Source organism: Pimephales promelas, chromosome 15 (genome assembly GCF_988280905.1).
Source record: "Pimephales promelas chromosome 15, fPimPro1.hap1.1, whole genome shotgun sequence".
Taxonomy (NCBI): domain Eukaryota; kingdom Metazoa; phylum Chordata; class Actinopteri; order Cypriniformes; family Leuciscidae; genus Pimephales; species Pimephales promelas.
The window spans coordinates 26,129,069-26,137,221 of NC_142783.1; positions in this window are offsets into that span (position 1 = coordinate 26,129,069).

Below are 8,153 nucleotides of genomic sequence, written 5' to 3' on the forward strand. Positions count from 1 at the left end.
ACTAAGCTTCTAGTATCTGTCAATCTACGTTATTTTACAGACATGCTGATCTCTTCAGCATTAATCAGCTCTGATTAGCCCAGAAACTTTGGGGGGCGAGTCCCAGACCAGCCAGGCAGAACCACTAATTGGAAACCTCGGTCCACTAATTTCAAAGGCATGATCTCCCCCTAAGCAACCCTGATAAACATGAGCTTACGTGCAGAATCAATACCGGTTGCTTAGAGATTCATTGGCTGGCCGAGGGCCTTGATCGTTGTATCTACCCGATGCCACTTTTCCTTTTCATTAGCCTGCATTAGCCTCCTGCCTGGAGGCTTGATCTGACACGCAAGAGGAGGATAACAAAAGGAAAATGGCGAAAAAACAATTATCCAATTAAAAGGCTTTTGCCCTAAATGATTGGCTGTGAACCAATGAACTTGATGGGTCATTGCATTATTAGAGCAGGCTCTATACTAAGGAAACATTCACGTAAGCGGTAAAAGGAAATGTTTTGGGTTAATTTGGCATTCAGATGGTCACTTGATGCAAACATTGAATCTCTGAAACAGAAAACCAGTTGTTGTCCTTAACTGTGCCAAAGAGATGCTATGACGTTATTTTTTGCACTTATTGCTGCCGCTTGAAGAGCTAAAAGGGTTAATGGGTTTCCAAAGTACATGGATAAAACAGACAAACACAAAATATGATTTATAAAAGGTCAACAAAAAGTAATTTTCTCAGAACAGCATAAATAAACTAAGTACTCTCGACTGAGTTGCTATCAGGCTTGGTTATATTCTGACAATGAATTTATACACTGTTCAGTTTGAAGTTGACATGGGATTAGGGTTACGAATACTACTCCACTCCACCCTATCATTCCTCTGACATTTCAAAAGCCTTCCATCCTTCATCTTAACAATTGGATGGCCCATCCCATAAGGAATTGAGTATTTTACACAATATCTGTGTATGAGGTAGATGTACAAAGTAATAACACATACAAAAATAAAACAATAGCCAAAAGAAAAGCCTGGAGAGAAATGTGACCGGTGCCGATTTTGAGTGATTTTATATAATAAATTGTAGAATCAGCAACACCCATCCTAAAGCTTTAAGAAGAAAATGATGCCATTGAGCTATTAACAAAATCTCCTTTTGGCAATGCTGTGAAAGTAAGTCCAAAGAATATATTACGAAGAATTAATGTTGTTCAGGAGCACAGTAAAGGCTTTCCTGGTTGAAGTTAGCAATGTCAGGTTGACATAAAAAATGAACAAGCTCAACCTCAGCAAAGTATCCAGCCAGTATGGTTGTGTCAATTAAAACCTTCCATTTAGACTTTCCAATGCACTCTCAGAGAGAAAGGTACAACAGCTTTCCCTGGGCCCCTTTAAAATGGTTCTAATACATACCATTTAGGTACTAATACACTTTTGGCACCAATATGTATATGAAGGACTAATATGCTCTCTATGTACAAAGGTGTACCTTTTGAAATACTGCCCCCAGTGACAGCTTTTGTACCTTTTTGTTCTGAAAGTGCGGGATGTCAATGTGAAGTCCATCTTCTAAAATGATAGTATGTGAAAGAATAAAGGGTGATGCATTGCTAAGCACGCTCATTTTTCTTTTGAGCCAAACCAAAGGCCCCGAGCTGTCTTTGTAGAAAAGACTTGAAAAGCATCATACGCGTAACTTGATAAATAATGAAAACACCACATACTACAGAGGGAGAGAGAAGTGGCAGCACATTTGGATTCAAGCTCGCTCCATGCCCTGGCAAGGTCTCCAAAGCGTGATTGATGATTCAATACATTATGTGATGTTCTAATGATATGGGTGTGTGTCATCTAGCATCAAAAGTACAAGCTGGTCGTCATTTAACAATTAATGCAAGATCAATTGATGAGGCTGGCTCCATGCTGTGCTGCCGCTGATGTAAGCTGGAAAGTTCACCTTATTGGTGATGTTTTCAAAAGGTAATGACGCACACAGTTAATCATTTATGGGCCGCTTGACTGCCAAATGCTTTACCAATGGTATGACTCACATGGGAGGACAACCTTATTAAGTCCGAAAGAGTTTATCAGTAACCATGTGATTAGAAAGTCAACTGAACAGTGCACTCAAATATTGTCTTTTTTTTTTTTTAACTCGTCCTCATGTTGTTCCAATTCGTTTCTTCTGTGGAACATGAAAGGTGAATGTTAAAAAAATATATACTGACAGGTCCATAAAATAAAAGTGAAAAGGAAATGGAGCTGTCAAGCTCTGAGAAAGCACTATAAAGTACCATAAAAGATGTCCATATGCTTCCAACTCTTCTGAAACCACATGATAGCTTTATATAAGGTAAAATGAAATTTAAACTCTTCCCCTGGACATCACAACAGTATTTTTGTAGTTTTTTTTTTCCTCTTCGGTGGTGTGTTTTGAAGCTTATTGATTTTTACTGGGTGGACAAAAACAAGTTAATTATTTACAATATTTTATTTTGTGTTCCACAGAACAAATAAAGTTTGAAATTACATGAATGTGAGCAAATGAAGACAATGTTAATTTTTGAGTGACATTCACAATGTTTTTCTGTTTAAAACGCAAAAAGAAAGGTATTGGAATGGGAAAAAAAACAATGTCTAGGGATGTGTTTTTTAAAAGTTGACCTTCTTTTAACTTAGCATTTGACACGTTTAAAACCAGTGAAAAGCGGCACAGCAAAATACAAAAACACATTCTGTGATAACGCCCCCTCTTAAGGCCACGATATACTCATACTGAAGTTCTTTTTCGTTCTTTGTGTAGGGGTAAAAAAAGTTTGAAATAACTTTGCAGTGGTATACAGTGAGTGAACATCTTGACGCCGCCCGCGCTGCCGAGGGCGCCGTTTAGATGTAAATTTGTGAAACACAATATAAACAGCAGTGAAGAAAGCATGTATGTTTGCATGAGATCTGCTATCCAGCACTCAGTTTAAGTAAAGTCACATTCATTTATATAGTTTATAAATTTACACATCACTTTATACACTAGATTGCTTTAAATCAAACAGCTTTACAGTATTATTTATTCATTTCATTTAGCTGACGCTTTTATCGAAAGCGACTTACAACTGCTATATATGTCAGAGGTCGCACGCCTCTGGATCAACCAGGGGTTAAGTGTCTTGCTCAGGGACGCATTGGTGTCTCACAGTGGATTCAAACCCGGATCTCTCACACCAAAGGCATGTGTTTTATCCACTGTGCCAACACCACCCCATAAACATGAAAATTAAACTTGAAAAAGAACTTTCAATTAGGATTGCACTTCAATTTCAACTATTATCGGACCTTGACGGACTTAAAGGAGTATTTCACTTTAAAATGCTTTAGAGCTTTATAATGGCAGTGAATTACAACCATCAGTTTGAAGCTCAAAAAAAATATAAAATAACTCCACACGGCTCTGGGGGGTTATTTACAGTTACATTTAGTCATTTATCAGACGCTTTTGTCCAAAGCGACTTACAACTGAGGACTAAACCAAGCGAGTCATCGTGAAGAGGCAAAAAACAATGCAAGTGCTCTAAATACAAAGTTCAGACATTGTTTGGGGTAGCAAAAGCCAGATAAGCAAGGATTTTAAGGGATACTCCACCGTTTTTTCATCCCTCACAGCCTCGCTTTCATTCTCATTAAAAATCAAAGATGGCGCTGCCGTGAATAAGACGTATCGCTCTGGCGCGCGAGACACTTTAGATAGCAATTAAACAAGCCCAGTTCATTCAATATGGGCTAAGCAGAGAAGCGACCAAACACCTCCACGTTTTCCCGATTTAAATACAGTTTAACTCGACCTAGGACGATGACACAAAATAAAACGCTGCGCTTTTCTAAGCGTGTAAAATGGATAACTATATTGTACGGCGGAATACCACAGCAAGTGCTTGGGACTTGGCGCAGTAATATCATCACTCCGGAGAGTGAGAGGGGGGAGACGACTTTTCACGAGTGATGATATTACTGCGCCGAGTCTATCGATATATATGCGCAGAGTTTAAATAGTTTAATATGAAAAAACGGTGGAGTATCCATTTAAAAGAAAAGATTTTTTATGGGGTCAATTATTAAAATTAAAACAAAACAATTACAAAATTGGTTTTAAAACAATTATTAAAACAATTAGAAAAGCAGTGCAGTAAAATTAAGAAAATGTGTTGTAAACAGTCCCTTATGGGGTCATTCACAAAGAATGTGTTTGTGGCGAGTGGGGCTTATTCAGCGAGGTCTAGCGGGAGAGAGAGAAAGGAGAAGAGTAGGTCAAGAGCAAGTCAAGTGCAAATGATGAACACCTGTGTCTTGTTGCAGTAATTGGCATGGAGAGACCGGATATAAGCCGCTGTGGAAAGAGAGTGGGGAGGGAGAGACACAGAAGGATTGAGAGCGTGATTACTAGAGGAAAGAGTGTCTGACCATCCTGGTAGAAAGATTGACAGAGCCGGTCTATGAACTGTTGTCTGGGCAACGGTGAATGTGCTGTGTGCGCGACTTTTGTTTGTTGTTATTTTGGAGTTATCCCAGTAAAACGTACGAGTCCCAATCACGCCGACCCCCACGTCTTCTTCCTTCCCACCCTTGACCTCATCAGTGTTTTTATTTAAAAACACAACACATGACAGTGTAATGACCAAAAACATAAGGTCTACAGTAGATAAAAGTTGAACCGAGCGCTGCATTTTTAGAATGTCGTGTCATGCGCGAGATGCTGCTAAACTTGAAAGGAACAGTTAAAAATGTCAGTAGCTGACATATAAAAACAATGCAAAAACTTCTGTGTGAACGGCCCCTCACCTTTTTGAAAGAGACCCAGGATTTAGATGTAAAAAAAAAAAACTTACAGTAAAAATGGACTGGCAATTGTTTCAAAACAGTGTCAGTATAAATTAGAGTAACACCGACAGAGACCTTTGCATCCATTGGTTTTCTGTCCTCAATGATGTTTAAGAGCAGTCAGTCCATGAACTGTTCCCAGCAGGCCTTTGCTTTAAGTCTCCCCTCTGAAATGTCACTTATCTGCTCTTACATAACATATGGCCTTTAGGAGGGCACTTTTAATCATGGGCAGGATGCAATCTTGCATCAGCATTTGTGAGCCATTGGCAATACATCTGTGAGGCTGCTGTTATCCATTCGAACTGCAGCGCCAATGAACAATTGCCAAAATATCTAAATGTATAGTGCTGTGAGATTTATGGAGGCAAGAGTAAAATTGAGAGAAGACGATAGGAAGACTGTGGTTTTCACAGACATAATTCACTTGTGACACGAGAGCATAAATCACTAAGTGAAGCACAAAACAGATACTCCCAGTAACGGTTATCTAAAGCCCAGTCAACAAAGAGACACAAAGACAAACAATTCAGTGTAATCTCTCTTCACAATTGAGCAGACATGCCACAAATCAACAATCATTCCAACAGAAGCTGTTCGAGTGATTGTGTACAGTTACATTCTTTTTAAAGATAAAGGCCTGGTTTCACAGACAGAGTCTAGAGAGTAGGCCTTTGTTAAATTTGGCCATTTAAGTAGCTTTTATAAACATTATTGGTGCGCATCTTGACACAAGCAATGCCTCTGACATATCGTGTTAAGACAGCTCAAACATGCATTTTAGCCTGGCTAAAGCCTTGTGGCAGCACTTAGTAAAGCTGTGATAGTGAGAACGTTTATTGCTATAAAATAAGCTAATGTAGTTAAACAGTTTAGGCATCTGTAAAATATACTGAATATCCTTTTGGAGTTTAGACTTATTTACACCACTTATGTTATAAAACCAAAAACCTGTGAATTGCTGAGTGAACTGCATCGCTAAAAGTCATGGGTTCTGAATTTACATAGAAATACATGGTAGCTAACGCTTTAGTTTAGGGTCACTATTAACCTTACCTATTAACTAGTGCATATTACTATATTGGCTGTTTATAGGAACTTATAAAGCATATTTATATATTGAATAATATTGATCTGTGTTGTATTATTTTCATGTTATCACTGTGAAGCTGCTTTGATACAATCTGTATTGTAAAAAGCGCTATATAATGTACTTGACATATTAATGCCTTTTTAGTCATGTTGTTAATAGTGAGAATTGGACCCTTAATTAAAGTATAGCCAAAAATATATATTACATATTTTTAAATTTTTTTCTTGTTTATATATATATATATATATATACTGTTTTTGCAAGTTTTTTAGTCTCACCAAGGCTGCATTTATTTGATTAAGAATACAGCAAAAAGTGATGCAGTGAAATATTACATTTTAAAATCACTGATTTTCTATTTTAATATTTTAAGTTTAATTTTAGTTAAATGTTAAATCTAACATTACGCCACTCTTCAGTGTCAAATGATCCTTCAGAAATCCTTCTAATATTGATTTGATGCTCAAGAAACATTTCTTAATATCAATGTTAAAAAAAATTTAATGTACCCATGCTGAATTTTTTTTAATAATAAACTTACTGAGCCAAACATTTTGAACGATAATATTTATATAATATTATACTTTATATAAAGTATAATAATAATACATCATACGTTCCTTTGGCTTGTTTTCTGCCAGCGGTTAACATGCTCCTCACTCAATGTGGGTATTGTCAGGGGCTTGAGATGTTGCCAGGGCACAATGTCCTGTGTCTAATATAATCAGTCTCACTGATTACTATCCTAGCTAATAACATTATGACCTGGTGACACCAATTTAGTCCCTATAGGCTGAGGCCCTCCACTCCTTTATATTACACGGTCTGTTTGCCTCAGCTGCTGTCTGTAGAGATTTGTAAGGTGTCTGTATAGCCCCTGAAAAAAGGGCACTCTGCTGAACAGTGATTGGTCTCCAAGGCCCCTGAAAAAAATGGGTCGGATTTGGACCTTGGACGTTTTAGACAGACTTTTGAGCCAACAAACAAATGTAGTCTGAGTAATAAGTTAAAAATTTGTTTCACAGGAGGTCATCCAAGTGACAACCATGAACAGGAGAAAAGCTGTCATAAAAAGAATGATTGGAGCAACTGTAAGCTTGTGCAAGAAGACATTTAGGAAAGGCTGTTTATAGATGCCTACTACGGGCACAACCTGAATATCACTGCCATTAATATAACACATCTGGACTCTGTTACCATTAGACAGGAAAAAAAATTTCTTAATATCTTATATTTCAGCTGCACACACACACACACACACACACACACACACACACACAAAGTGTCAGAGGCACACAAAAGATTCCTCTATTTCTGCTTTCATGCATATGAAAAGTAATGAGTAATTTGATTAACTACCAAGAGGCAGAAAAATACTAAAATGTCCTGAAAGGTTATTTTTGTTTCATATGGCTGAAAATAAATCTATCATGAATATCCACAGGCATACATTCCTTGAATTTTGTTTAGTCATAAGACATTGCAAATCCATATACGTAAGTGAATTTAGTTTTTAGCCTACATTAAAATGACATTGAACTAATTTTCAAGCGGTGAAAGTTACCTTTTTATAGACTGAGAATATTTGACTGCATTTAAATACTGCCATTCCCTTGTTATCTTGTTCTGTTTATTTATTGTTAACAAGTTCCCAAAATTCTTGGCAATATGCTAGAAAAACATGTTTTTAATTTTCTGCTGTAACTTTTGCTAGCAGACATAACTGGAAAAGGGTGCTACCTTCTCTTGCAATATCACTAGAATGAAAGCTTTTACATTAGATAATACTCAATATTGACCAGAAAATAGTAAATTCATTCAAATATTAATTCAGCAAATCCAACCAGTTACATATCGACCACTGGAAAAACAGTTTCACACTTCAATGCTTTGAAATCAAATGTCATACCTGTCAAATATATTGCAGTAAACAAGAATAATAGATTACCACCATCACTAGCCCTAAAGACACACATTAATGTTAAATGGTGAGAAAAGGCAGGCATTTCACATTCGTGAGAAGGCTCAATAATGCTATGTCTACGTCAACTGTCTGTTGAGCAAAGTGTGCACCTGTGTTTAAATGCACCACGCATTAGTGTCTAAAATCATATTTCCATTTTTAATAAAAGCAATTTAAGAAAAACCTTAACAAAACACTAAAAAGCCTCAGACATTTTTCTCTTTACTCAAACAAAAATCAA